The 14966-nt window shown below is 35.3% G+C and overlaps 3 non-coding genes across 3 annotated transcripts; all 3 read right to left on the reverse strand.

The window, feature by feature from the left end:
- Positions 1–360: 360 nt before the first annotated feature.
- On the reverse strand, positions 361–478 carry TRNAL-CAA (transfer RNA leucine (anticodon CAA)). Its single transcript has 2 exons — positions 441–478; positions 361–406 (listed from the first exon to the last, which is right to left on the reverse strand). It is a non-coding gene; the product is annotated as a tRNA-Leu (tRNA).
- A 7123-nt stretch (positions 479–7601) lies between these two features.
- TRNAL-CAA (transfer RNA leucine (anticodon CAA)) lies at positions 7602–7719 on the reverse strand. The gene is made up of 2 exons: positions 7682–7719; positions 7602–7647 (listed from the first exon to the last, which is right to left on the reverse strand). It is a non-coding gene; the product is annotated as a tRNA-Leu (tRNA).
- A 7129-nt stretch (positions 7720–14848) lies between these two features.
- TRNAL-CAA (transfer RNA leucine (anticodon CAA)) lies at positions 14849–14966 on the reverse strand. The gene is made up of 2 exons: positions 14929–14966; positions 14849–14894 (listed from the first exon to the last, which is right to left on the reverse strand). It is a non-coding gene; the product is annotated as a tRNA-Leu (tRNA).

A 14966-nucleotide genomic window follows, 5' to 3' on the forward strand; every position in this document is an offset into this window, starting at 1 on the left:
TATCCAGCTAATAATGATAAGTTAAATAAGGCTGTTAGATGATCATATAATTTCTGAATACCATGTTTTAAGAGAATGGCTTGTATACGATCTTCTCCAAGAGCTTTGTTTTTGTGTTTTGATGGTTGTTTGTACTTCCATTACTGTTATCTTTTTTTATCAGTTGCAGAGTGCTCCAGTCTATTGTTTTCTATGGTTTTATTAATGTGTTTACTGGGAATTTTGGCATATATGTGCTTTTGTTGAAGTGTCTGTTCAAGTCTGGGTCATGGCGTGTTATCTAGGTGGTCTTTAAATATCTTGTCTTGTGTTTTAAGTAGTTTACGCTGTTTTGCCATGTAATTCGAGTGGAAAAGAGTTTGTCAGAAGTGGGATTCGAACCCACGCCTCCATACGGAGACCAGAATACACACACCCACTTCAACAGTGGAAGGAAGAACCTTGAGTCTGGCGCCTTAGACCGCTCGGCCATCCTGACATGAGTATATTTTGTAAAACAGGTTCTATAGGAGGGGTATCTGCTCTAACCATTCTCAATTTAGCAGTGAATCATTATAGGGAAGGAAACTAGTCATCACCTCCCACCGCCAACTTTTGGGCTACTCTTTTACCAACAAATAGTGGGATTTACCATGTCAGTATAACGCCCCACGGCTGAAACGGTCAGCATGTTCGGTGCAACAGGGATTCGAACCCGCAACCCTCACATTACGAGTCGAACGCTTTAATCCACCTTGCCATGCCGGGTCACAATTATTATTTCTTCATGGTTTGTATTTTCAATCTGAGAGTTGTGTTCCTCTTCAGTATAAGAAAAACAATCAAGATCCCACTGTGTCCCATTCATTGATTTTATGAAGTGGCCAGTTTTCTTATTGTCTTTCATGGAAAAAAAATGAAAATATAAAACATTTTAACAAAGCTTAGTAATTGACTTGTAACATTATGAGGAACTGTTTACGGCATTTGTACGAACCTAAGACAAGCAAGTGTTTGTTCAACAAAATTGTTAATATTTTGTGTGTCATCTAGACTGGTAGAAATCCACCCGCTTGATTACCTAATAATCAATAATATAGAGCAAACACTACCATAGATCAAACTCTTAGGCCCGAAAGAAGTGAAAATAAACAAAGTACAGTTTTAGTACGGTTTGATTAAGTCCAAATTTCGCGCAAATCTACAAGAGAGCTATCTGAGCCAGTCCTTCCTACTTTACCATTGAAAGGATAGTATTAAAGCAGTTAGTCATCATCACCCACCGTCAACTCTTAGGCTACTCTTTTACCAACAAATAGTGAGATTGACCAGACCATTATAACGTCACCACAGTTAAAAGAGCGATTGTGTATGGTGAGACACATTTCGATTTCATAATCTTAACCATAATCTTCATGCTCAGCTGCAATGATAGTAATGTTGTGTTATTAGGCTAAATATATCTATTATTATATTCACTATTTTTGTTCATGAGAATAACACATTTCATAATCCTAACCACCCAATTCATGCTGAGTTGCAATGATAGTAATGTTGTGTTATTAGTCTAAATATATCTATTATCCTATTCACTATTTTTGTTCATGAGAATAACGGATTAAGATGATATACAAAGGAAGACAAAGAGACGGTAGTGATCTAGATTGTGTTCCAAAAGGATATGTTGTCACCTATGATATAACAACTTATCTACTCAACTGCAACGGAAAAGTAATTCTATCATTAGGATATAACATAACAGTTTTTGGGACAACAAGGGAAGTATCGGTCCATCAAGGCTGCCATGTCCTCTAAACTAAACTAAGACTGTCAAATAAGTAAAAGAAAAATATTAAAGCTTTCTCTTAAACTCACTTAAATTCATTGCCCAATATCCGAAGGCAACCAATTCCAAAGTCCAACTACTCTGACAGGGAAATAAAACTGCCTCAGCTAAAAAAGGCTTTTACCTTACCTAGATCTATATTTGTGTCCCATAGTTCTATAATTCTCGCCGTTAAATATGAAAAGAAATGATGCAATTACTCTGTCAATCCCCTCTACAATCTTAAACGTCTCAATCATATTCCCTTTATATAACTTAATCTATCCTTCTGTGATAACACCTTCATCTCATGTATCATTCTAGTAACTCTTCCCTGAATCCTTTCCAACAGTTCAATGTTCTTCCTGAGGTAAGAAGACCAAGACTGAACGTAATACTCCAAATTTGGCCCAACCAGTGACCTCTACAATAAAACTGTAACCTCCTCAGATTTAGTCGTGTATTTACCATTTCTCAGAATACAACCTAAGAATCGTATTTGGTTTACTACTAACAGCAACACATTGCTTGGATGGCTTAAGAAACTGTTCAACTATTACACCTAGATCCATTTCCTTCAGGATATCGTTAAGGTTATTCCCATCCAATGTTTAATATTTTTTAATCAACAGCATCCTCTTCAGAGTTAGCAACATCCAGGTTGTAATATCTTCTGTAGATGATTGCTGCACCTTAGAAAATATTAACGTATATGAAACCATTCCAGGAATAACAACAAGATGTTTAAATCATTTCACAAATAAAACTCAAAAGGTAAAATGTGTCAAGGTTTGAAAGATCTTATACAATTACAACTGATGTAGTTAGTAGAAAAGATCAGTCTTGGTAACATCCTGTTTCTTTAACTGTTCCTCTATCTTTGGCAGATTTTTTACGAAGATTTCTGCCTTTCAACAAAGGTGTCTTAGTTTAAATTTTATAACGGAATCTCCACTGCCAGCCTTTACTTAAACAAGTCATTGCATTGGCAGAAGTTATTGGCAAACCACCTAAAATACAAACATTTGGAGTCATAGCAAAGTTTCTTGATTAATCAGTTGGTAGTTACGACATTAAGTAAAGGCAAACTGATAGATGAAGCATAAATATGTAGATATTGGTAAACGGACAACTAAGATTGATTATGACGATGCTGTGAGTCAACTATATTCGACTCAGAAAGAAGCAGACATACAGATGATGCTTCGCCTTCAGGATGCCAGCTTTTCATTTGTTCCAAACCAGTTATCAGCTCTAACATAGATATATTCACCAAACTTATTCCTGTATGTCCTGAAGTTAATTATTAATTTTGTCTGAGTTCTGGCAGAGGATGCGTGGAGAAATCTATTAACATTTCGTACCATCAGTGGATGTGGTTTCTCAAGCAAGTTGAGCTGTATTGGTAACAAATATCGTATGGTGTCTCAGAACGGTTGGTATGGGTATTAACACTTTTACTGATAAGCAGAGAACAACGTTTCGACCTTCCAAGGTCTTCTTATGGTTAACCTCTTTGTTCTCTCCTCATCAATAAGTGTTATACCCATACCAGTTGTTTTGAGATACATTTTATTTCAAGTAGGTTTTCGTGATCAGGAAATATGGTGTAGATTACCTTCGTAAACCAACACCTTATTTCAAATCAATTAAATCCTAGTCTGGATTTCTGATTCACCAATGAAGTATGCTGGGAAATTTGTTTTCATATTCTTAGATTCGTCTGATACAAATAATAACAATGAGTTGAAACGAGTTCTCTTTTACAGATTAAAAGAGCCATAGACAATCTGCCAATAACACTTTGTACCAACTTATTAAAAGTACCGATTACACTGTGTAACAAAATTTTTACTTTTTTTCTTGTCCCTGGGCAGAAAGCGTAATTTTCCAATTGCTTATGCCTAAAGTGCATGAAAAAAAAGACCTATTTTTCTCTTCAAACTTTGCTTTTGTGACCTGGGAGCGTATAACGAAAACATGATGAGAGACTATATTTTGGGGCTGATACATGAAAGTGATTCACATTACAGTCTCAAATCTCGAAAACTACACACTTCTAAACATTTTGTTCATTTCTGTATAACTTTAGTAGATCTTGTATACATTTAAATCTCGATTCACATGTTGTTTTATTCAGACCTTATTTAAATGAAAATGAGCAAATTTGCTTGTTTTCACATAGAAAATAGATTAATTTCTAAATTTAATTATCCAGGATAACAAAACCAAAGTTTGAAGGGAATAATGGCCATTTTCTCTACTTTTACAACATAAGCAGTTAAGAAAACATACTATCCAGGATTAAAACTTGTGTTACATATTAAACTCTGATTTGGAATGAGTCATTAACAATATTATTTGATGCATTGGTAGGAAGTCAGCTGACGACGTGCTTCAACCTATAAATTTATCATGTGTCTTTTAAAAACAAAACGAATTCCTTTCTTAGGTGACGCAAATGAAGGTGTCTGATGAATGATGCCAATGTAAATCACATGATTTACATGTACACTGTATGTACTAATGGGAAAACGTGACAAGCTCCTTGGAAGAAACTTATAGCAGTGATGAAGACTTACATCAAGGTTGTAGTCTCAGGAAAGATTTATAACCCTCCATTAAGTTTAGTTTGTGTATTTACTGTTAAACACAAGCCAATAGAATGGGCTGTGTTATATCCAGGTGGGTATCGAAACCCGACTTTAACTTTAAAAGCCTTCAGACTTGTCGCTGAGTCACTTGGAGAAGGGGGAATAATTTTAAGTTGAGAGAAGTATTTTTATTTGAAGTTTGAAAGTGGGTATAACTTTTAGCCTGGATCACTTCAAGCTCTACCAATACTTGGTAACACATTCAACCTCTTTAGTCATTATACTTGCAAGATAAAGACGTTGTTTAAGTAATTATGTAACAAAACATTATCTTTTCTTTATATTAATAATACCAAATGGTGCGAAGATATCACGAAACAACCAGTTCCATGCAAAAAGTCTCAAAACGCTCAACAAAGCTGAATATCCCCTAGAGAATCTGAAATTAACATTTGCCATGGTGTTAACTTAATTTTCTATTTCTTTCTCTGACCAGCGAAGCCAAGTTTTAAGACACTTTTCTGGCAAGCCACTATCAGTGAAAGCGCATACTGGCGAACTTACATTTCACGCATTTGATCCACGGGATGCAGCATGATTGATAAGACACACACAGTTAAAGGTAAACAGCATTTCGAAAAATACTGTATATACATAGTAAGTGAGAATGGCTTGCAGCTTTTACAGGACGTTGCATTACTGTTTCGCTTGTTTGTTTGTTTTAAAGCAAAACCACTTTGGTATATCTGCTATGCTTAACGCGAGAAATCGAATCAGTTGTCCCTCAAATGGGTATGTATCACTGTTGTGTTTGAAATATTCACTTGAGCTCACTTGTTTCTTTGAGATGTTAAAAATTCCCGTTAATAACAAAGTTGTAGATTCAGAAGTAAGTGGTACAAAAATAGTTTCAAAACTATGTTTGCAAAACAGGTATCGTAGCTTCTGACCTTCTTCAACAGCTTTAAGATTAAACACATTCCAACGTTGGTTCTTCCAAGTCTCTCTCGTTTCTTCTTGTGAAATCATTGAGAAGTGCATTTTCGCTTCGATTCTTCTTTGTAGGTATTTGGGCCAGAGTATCCCACAGTATTCCGGCCCTTTCAGGGCAATGTTCATGTATTGTCTTGATTTGCCTTTTTTATCCATTTTTTTCAAATTTTTATTCGATTTTATCTTGTTTTCAGTATTTCTATTCGTTTTTTGGTTGTTTTTTTACTTTTACATATATATTTTCTCTTTTTTTCATATATATTTATCGTAAAATGAAATAATAATAATAAATAATGAAAATAATAATAAACGAAAAGAAAAGAAAGAAAACAAGAAGGAAAATAATATACAACTCGTTTTAAGCGTCTAGTGCGTGGTGGCCAACTTGTTTTATATTTCTTAAATATATATTTATAGGGTCCGGCATGGCCAAGCGCGTAAGGCGTGCGACTCGTAATCCGAGAGTCGCGGGTTTGCGCCAAACATGCTCGCCCTCTCAGCCGTGGGGCGTCATAATGTGACGGTCAATCCCACAATTCGTTGGTAAAAGAGTAGCCCAAGAGTTGGCGGTGGGTGGTGATGACTAGCTGTCTTCCTCTAGTCTTACACTACTAAATTATGGACGGCTCGGTGCAGTGGGCTAACAACCTACTCACTTAAATATCTGTTGAAGAATCCGCAATCAAATGGTGAATGATGATGATGATATATTTATAGAAGAGAGGTACTTAGGACTATGTTCATCATACACGTAGTATCTGTCAAGATCACACAATAATTCATTTTATGCTACTTTTATTAAAATAATTTAGTGCATTATGCAAGTCTTACAGATATTGTTTCTGTGTTTGTATTCTTGTGCATTAATGTGTATGAAGAACTACGTGGTATTTTAAGATTGAATTTTGTATTTTTGTAGTTTCTATAAATGTTTGTGTGTTATGTTTATCCAGGCAGGATATTATATTACAGGTGTAATGTATGTTTTGTAAATTATTACCTGAAAGAATCTTCCATAATCTTCTCTTTACCAAATTCTAGTCAGGATATAGTTTGTACGCTGTATCCACGTTAATTTGGTATCATAAGTTAATCTTAAAAATGTAGCCGTTTTGAATTTCGAGTAATTTTGAATTTACTTCCAAGTATATAGATAGTCGGTTACTAATTATTTTTTTCAAAATGTTGCCGATACAACTGGTTAGACTATTTGGGTGGTAATTGTTTGGTTTATTTGCTGGCTTTCCTTTTTCTAGAACGTTAATATTACTTCTTCCTTCCAAGAAACTTGGATATATCCAACAAATAATAATAATATGTTAAATAAAGCTGTATGGTGTTCATATAGTTTCTCAGTACCATGTTTTAGCTTGTATACCATCTTCTTCAGGAGCTTTGTTTTTTGTGTTTATGATAGCTGTTAGTACTTCCGTTACTATTAATTTTATAGGTGGCACATGAATGTATATATATAAATATCTTTTACGCGATTTGGTTTGGTTTGAATTTCGCACAAAGCTGCACGAGGGCTATCTGCGCTAGCCGTCCCTAATTTAGTAGTGTAAGACTAGAGGGAAGGCAGCTAGTCATCACCACCCATTGTCAATTCTTGGGCTACTCTTTTACCAATGAATAGTGGGATAGACCGTCCCATTAAAATGCCCCCCGCGATCTTTGGATTATGAGCCGAGTGCCTTAACCACCTGGCCATGCCGAGTCTATTTTCTTAGGGAGAATAGAACCCTTAGATTTTGTTACAGTCGTACCCTCTTTTGTTGTGTATACAATAACAATATGTTTTTTTCTGGAACATTAATATTACTGCTTCCTTCCGAGAAAAAGAGATATATCCAGCTAATAATGATAAGTTAAATAAGGCTGTTAGATGATCATATAATTTCTGAATACCATGTTTTAAGAGAATGGCTTGTATACGATCTTCTCCAAGAGCTTTGTTTTTTGTGTTTTTGATGGTTGTTTGTACTTCCATTACTGTTATCTTTTTTTATCAGTTGCAGAGTGCTCCAGTCTATTGTTTTCTATGGTTTTATTAATGTGTTTACTGGGAATTTTGGCATATATGTGCTTTTGTTGAAGTGTCTGTTCAAGTCTGGGTCATGGCGTGTTATCTAGGTGGTCTTTAAATATCTTGTCTTGTTTTTTAAGTAGTTTACGCTGTTTTGCCATGTAATTCGAGTGGAAAAAGAGTTTGTCAGAAGTGGGATTCGAACCCACGCCTCCATACGGAGACCAGAATACACACACCCACTTCAACAGTGGAAGGAAGAACCTTGAGTCTGGCGCCTTAGACCGCTCGGCCATCCTGACATGAGTATATTTTGTAAAACAGGTTCTATAGGAGGGGTATCTGCTCTAACCATTCTCAATTTAGCAGTGAATCATTATAGGGAAGGAAACTAGTCATCACCTCCCACCGCCAACTTTTGGGCTACTCTTTTACAAACAAATAGTGGGATTTACCATGTCAGTATAACGCCCCCACGGCTGAAACGGTCAGCATGTTCGGTGCAACAGGGATTCGAACCCGCAACCCTCACATTACGAGTCGAACGCTTTAATCCACCTTGCCATGCCGGGTCACAATTATTATTTCTTCATGGTTTGTATTTTCAATCTGAGAGTTGTGTTCCTCTTCAGTATAAGAAAAACAATCAAGATCCCACTGTGTCCCATTCATTGATTTTATGAAGTGGCCAGTTTTCTTATTGTCTTTCATGGAAAAAAAAATGAAAATATAAAAACATTTTAACAAAGCTTAGTAATTGACTTGTAACATTATGAGGAACTGTTTACGGCATTTGTACGAACCTAAGACAAGCAAGTGTTTGTTCAACAAAATTGTTAATATTTTGTGTGTCATCTAGACTGGTAGAAATCCACCCGCTTGATTACCTAATAATCAATAATATAGAGCAAACACTACCATAGATCAAACTCTTAGGCCCGAAAGAAGTGAAAATAAACAAAGTACAGTTTTAGTACGGTTTGATTAAGTCCAAATTTCGCGCAAATCTACAAGAGAGCTATCTGAGCCAGTCCTTCCTACTTTACCATTGAAAGGATAGTATTAAAGCAGTTAGTCATCATCACCCACCGTCAACTCTTAGGCTACTCTTTTACCAACAAATAGTGAGATTGACCAGACCATTATAACGTCACCACAGTTAAAAGAGCGATTGTGTATGGTGAGACACATTTCGATTTCATAATCTTAACCATAATCTTCATGCTCAGCTGCAATGATAGTAATGTTGTGTTATTAGGCTAAATATATCTATTATTATATTCACTATTTTTGTTCATGAGAATAACACATTTCATAATCCTAACCACCCAATTCATGCTGAGTTGCAATGATAGTAATGTTGTGTTATTAGTCTAAATATATCTATTATCCTATTCACTATTTTTGTTCATGAGAATAACGGATTAAGATGATATACAAAGGAAGACAAAGAGACGGTAGTGATCTAGATTGTGTTCCAAAAGGATATGTTGTCACCTATGATATAACAACTTATCTACTCAACTGCAAAGGAAAAAGTAATTCTATCATTAGGATATAACATAACAGTTTTTGGGACAACAAGGGAAGTATCGGTCCATCAAGGCTGCCATGTCCTCTAAACTAAACTAAGACTGTCAAATAAGTAAAAGAAAAATATTAAAGCTTTCTCTTAAACTCACTTAAATTCATTGCCCAATATCCGAAGGCAACCAATTCCAAAGTCCAACTACTCTGACAGGGAAATAAAACTGCCTCAGCTAAAAAAGGCTTTTACCTTACCTAGATCTATATTTGTGTCCCATAGTTCTATAATTCTCGCCGTTAAATATGAAAAGAAATGATGCAATTACTCTGTCAATCCCCTCTACAATCTTAAACGTCTCAATCATATTCCCTTTATATAACTTAATCTATCCTTCTGTGATAACACCTTCATCTCATGTATCATTCTAGTAACTCTTCCCTGAATCCTTTCCAACAGTTCAATGTTCTTCCTGAGGTAAGAAGACCAAGACTGAACGTAATACTCCAAATTTGGCCCAACCAGTGACCTCTACAATAAAACTGTAACCTCCTCAGATTTAGTCGTGTATTTACCATTTCTCAGAATACAACCTAAGAATCGTATTTGGTTTACTACTAACAGCAACACATTGCTTGGATGGCTTAAGAAACTGTTCAACTATTACACCTAGATCCATTTCCTTCAGGATATCGTTAAGGTTATTCCCATCCAATGTTTAATATTTTTTAATCAACAGCATCCTCTTCAGAGTTAGCAACATCCAGGTTGTAATATCTTCTGTAGATGATTGCTGCACCTTAGAAAATATTAACGTATATGAAACCATTCCAGGAATAACAACAAGATGTTTAAATCATTTCACAAATAAAACTCAAAAGGTAAAATGTGTCAAGGTTTGAAAGATCTTATACAATTACAACTGATGTAGTTAGTAGAAAAGATCAGTCTTGGTAACATCCTGTTTCTTTAACTGTTCCTCTATCTTTGGCAGATTTTTTACGAAGATTTCTGCCTTTCAACAAAGGTGTCTTAGTTTAAATTTTATAACGGAATCTCCACTGCCAGCCTTTACTTAAACAAGTCATTGCATTGGCAGAAGTTATTGGCAAACCACCTAAAATACAAACATTTGGAGTCATAGCAAAGTTTCTTGATTAATCAGTTGGTAGTTACGACATTAAGTAAAGGCAAACTGATAGATGAAGCATAAATATGTAGATATTGGTAAACGGACAACTAAGATTGATTATGACGATGCTGTGAGTCAACTATATTCGACTCAGAAAGAAGCAGACATACAGATGATGCTTCGCCTTCAGGATGCCAGCTTTTCATTTGTTCCAAACCAGTTATCAGCTCTAACATAGATATATTCACCAAACTTATTCCTGTATGTCCTGAAGTTAATTATTAATTTTGTCTGAGTTCTGGCAGAGGATGCGTGGAGAAATCTATTAACATTTCGTACCATCAGTGGATGTGGTTTCTCAAGCAAGTTGAGCTGTATTGGTAACAAATATCGTATGGTGTCTCAGAACGGTTGGTATGGGTATTAACACTTTTACTGATAAGCAGAGAACAACGTTTCGACCTTCCAAGGTCTTCTTATGGTTAACCTCTTTGTTCTCTCCTCATCAATAAGTGTTATACCCATACCAGTTGTTTTGAGATACATTTTTATTTCAAGTAGGTTTCTCGTGATCAGGAAATATGGTGTAGATTACCTTCGTAAACCAACACCTTATTTCAAATCAATTAAATCCTAGTCTGGATTTCTGATTCACCAATGAAGTATGCTGGGAAATTTGTTTTCATATTCTTAGATTCGTCTGATACAAATAATAACAATGAGTTGAAACGAGTTCTCTTTTTACAGATTAAAAGAGCCATAGACAATCTGCCAATAACACTTTGTACCAACTTATTAAAAGTACCGATTACACTGTGTAACAAAATTTTTACTTTTTCTTGTCCCTGGGCAGAAAGCGTAATTTTCCAATTGCTTATGCCTAAAGTGCATGAAAAAAAAGACCTATTTTTCTCTTCAAACTTTGCTTTTGTGACCTGGGAGCGTATAACGAAAACATGATGAGAGACTATATTTTGGGGCTGATACATGAAAGTGATTCACATTACAGTCTCAAATCTCGAAAAACTACACACTTCTAAACATTTTTGTTCATTTCTGTATAACTTTAGTAGATCTTGTATACATTTAAATCTCGATTCACATGTTGTTTTATTCAGACCTTATTTAAATGAAAATGAGCAAATTTGCTTGTTTTCACATAGAAAATAGATTAATTTCTAAATTTAATTATCCAGGATAACAAAACCAAAGTTTGAAGGGAATAATGGCCATTTTCTCTACTTTTACAACATAAGCAGTTAAGAAAAACATACTATCCAGGATTAAAACTTGTGTTACATATTAAACTCTGATTTGGAATGAGTCATTAACAATATTATTTGATGCATTGGTAGGAAGTCAGCTGACGACGTGCTTCAACCTATAAATTTATCATGTGTCTTTTAAAAACAAAACGAATTCCTTTCTTAGGTGACGCAAATGAAGGTGTCTGATGAAATGATGCCAATGTAAATCACATGATTTACATGTACACTGTATGTACTAATGGGAAAACGTGACAAGCTCCTTGGAAGAAACTTATAGCAGTGATGAAGACTTACATCAAGGTTGTAGTCTCAGGAAAGATTTATAACCCTCCATTAAGTTTAGTTTGTGTATTTACTGTTAAACACAAGCCAATAGAATGGGCTGTGTTATATCCAGGTGGGTATCGAAACCCGACTTTTAACTTTAAAAGCCTTCAGACTTGTCGCTGAGTCACTTGGAGAAGGGGGAATAATTTTAAGTTGAGAGAAGTATTTTTATTTGAAGTTTGAAAGTGGGTATAACTTTTAGCCTGGATCACTTCAAGCTCTACCAATACTTGGTAACACATTCAACCTCTTTAGTCATTATACTTGCAAGATAAAGACGTTGTTTAAGTAATTATGTAACAAAACATTATCTTTTCTTTATATTAATAATACCAAATGGTGCGAAGATATCACGAAACAACCAGTTCCATGCAAAAAGTCTCAAAACGCTCAACAAAGCTGAATATCCCCTAGAGAATCTGAAATTAACATTTGCCATGGTGTTAACTTAATTTTCTATTTCTTTCTCTGACCAGCGAAGCCAAGTTTTAAGACACTTTTCTGGCAAGCCACTATCAGTGAAAGCGCATACTGGCGAACTTACATTTCACGCATTTGATCCACGGGATGCAGCATGATTGATAAGACACACACAGTTAAAGGTAAACAGCATTTCGAAAAATACTGTATATACATAGTAAGTGAGAATGGCTTGCAGCTTTTACAGGACGTTGCATTACTGTTTCGCTTGTTTGTTTGTTTTAAAGCAAAACCACTTTGGTATATCTGCTATGCTTAACGCGAGAAATCGAATCAGTTGTCCCTCAAATGGGTATGTATCACTGTTGTGTTTGAAATATTCACTTGAGCTCACTTGTTTCTTTGAGATGTTAAAAATTTCCGTTAATAACAAAGTTGTAGATTCAGAAGTAAGTGGTACAAAAATAGTTTCAAAACTATGTTTGCAAAACAGGTATCGTAGCTTCTGACCTTCTTCAACAGCTTTAAGATTAAACACATTCCAACGTTGGTTCTTCCAAGTCTCTCTCGTTTCTTCTTGTGAAATCATTGAGAAGTACATTTTCCCTTCGATTCTTCTTTGTGGGTATTTGGGCCAGAGTATCCCACAGTATTCCGGCCCTTTTCAGGGCGATGTTCATGTATTGTCTTGAGTTGCCCTTTTTTATCCATTTTTTTTTATTTGTATTCGATTTTTATCTTGTTTTCAGTATTTCTATTCGTTTTTGGTTGTTATTTTTAATTTTACATATATATTTTCTCTTTTTTTCATATATATTTATCGGAAAAATGAAATTATAATAATAAATAATGAAAATAATAATAAAATAAACGAAAAGAAAGGACACAAGAAGGAAAATAATATACAACTAGTTTTAAGCGTCTAGTGCGTGGTGGCCAACTTGTTTTATATTTCTTAAATATATATTTATAGGGTCCGGCATGGCCAAGCGCGTAAGGCGTGCGACTCGTAATCCGAGAGTCGCGGGTTTGCGCCAAACATGCTCGCCCTCTCAGCCGTGGGGGCGTCATAATGTGACGGTCAATCCCACAATTCGTTGGTAAAAGAGTAGCCCAAGAGTTGGCGGTGGGTGGTGATGACTAGCTGTCTTCCCTCTAGTCTTACACTACTAAATTATGGACGGCTCGGTGCAGTGGGCTAACAACCTACTCACTTAAATATCTGTTGAAGAATCCGCAATCAAATGGTGAATGATGATGATGATATATTTATAGAAGAGAGGTACTTAGGACTATGTTCATCATACACGTAGTATCTGTCAAGATCACACAATAATTCATTTTATGCTACTTTTTATTAAAATAATTTAGTGCATTATGCAAGTCTTACAGATATTGTTTCTGTGTTTGTATTTTTGTGCATTAATGTGTATGAAGAACTACGTGGTATTTTAAGATTGAATTTTGTATTTTTTGTAGTTTCTATAAATGTTTGTGTGTTATGTTTATCCAGGCAGGATATTATATTACAGGTGTAATGTATGTTTTGTAAATTATTACCTGAAAGAATCTTCCATAATCTTCTCTTTACCAAATTCTAGTCAGGATATAGTTTGTACGCTGTATCCACGTTAATTTGGTATCATAAGTTAATCTTAAAAATGTAGCCGTTTTGAATTTCGAGTAATTTTGAATTTACTTCCAAGTATATAGATAGTCGGTTACTAATTATTTTTTTCAAAATGTTGCCGATACAACTGGTTAGACTATTTGGGTGGTAATTGTTTGGTTTATTTGCTGGCTCCTTTTTTCTAGAACGTTAATATTACTTCTTCCTTCCAAGAAACTTGGATATATCCAACAAATAATAATAATATGTTAAATAAAGCTGTATGGTCTTCATATAGTTTCAGAGTACCATGTTTTAGCTTGTATACCATCTTCTTCAGGAGCTTTGCTTTTTGTGTTTATGATAGCTGTTAGTACTTCCGTTACTATTAATTTTATAGGTGGCACATGAATGTATATATATAAATATCTTTTACGCGATTTGGTTTGGTTTGAATTTCGCACAAAGCTGCACGAGGGCTATCTGCGCTAGCCGTCCCTAATTTAGTAGTGTAAGACTAGAGGGAAGGCAGCTAGTCATCACCACCCATTGTCAATTCTTGGGCTACTCTTTTACCAATGAATAGTGGGATAGACCGTCCCATTAAAATGCCCCCGCGATCTTTGGATTATGAGCCGAGTGCCTTAACCACCTGGCCATGCCGAGTCTATTTTCTTAGGGAGAATAGAACCCTTAGATTTTGTTACAGTCGTACCCTCTTTTGTTGTGTATACAATAACAATATGTTTTTTTCTGGAACGTTAATATTACTGCTTCCTTCCGAGAAAAAAAGAGATATATCCAGCTAATAATGATAAGTTAAATAAGGCTGTTAGATGATCATATAATTTCTGAATACCATGTTTTAAGAGAATGGCTTGTATACGATCTTCTCCAAGAGCTTTGTTTTTTGTGTTTTTGATGGTTGTTTGTACTTCCATTACTGTTATCTTTTTTATCAGTTGCAGAGTGCTCCAGTCTATTGTTTTATTAATGTGTTTACTGGGAATTTTGGCATATATGTGCTTTTGTTGAAGTGTCTGTTCAAGTCTGGGTCATGGCGTGTTATCTAGGTGGTCTTTAAATATCTTGTCTTGTTTTTTAAGTAGTTTACGCTGTTTTGCCATGTAATTCGAGTGGAAAAAGAGTTTGTCAGAAGTGGGATTCGAACCCACGCCTCCATACGGAGACCAGAATACACACACCCACTTCAACAGTGGAAGGAAGAACCTTGAGTCTGGCGCCTTAGACCGCTCGGCCATCCTGAC

The sequence above is a fragment of the Tachypleus tridentatus genome, chromosome 8, assembly GCF_004210375.1.
Source record: "Tachypleus tridentatus isolate NWPU-2018 chromosome 8, ASM421037v1, whole genome shotgun sequence".
NCBI lineage: Eukaryota > Metazoa > Arthropoda > Merostomata > Xiphosura > Limulidae > Tachypleus > Tachypleus tridentatus.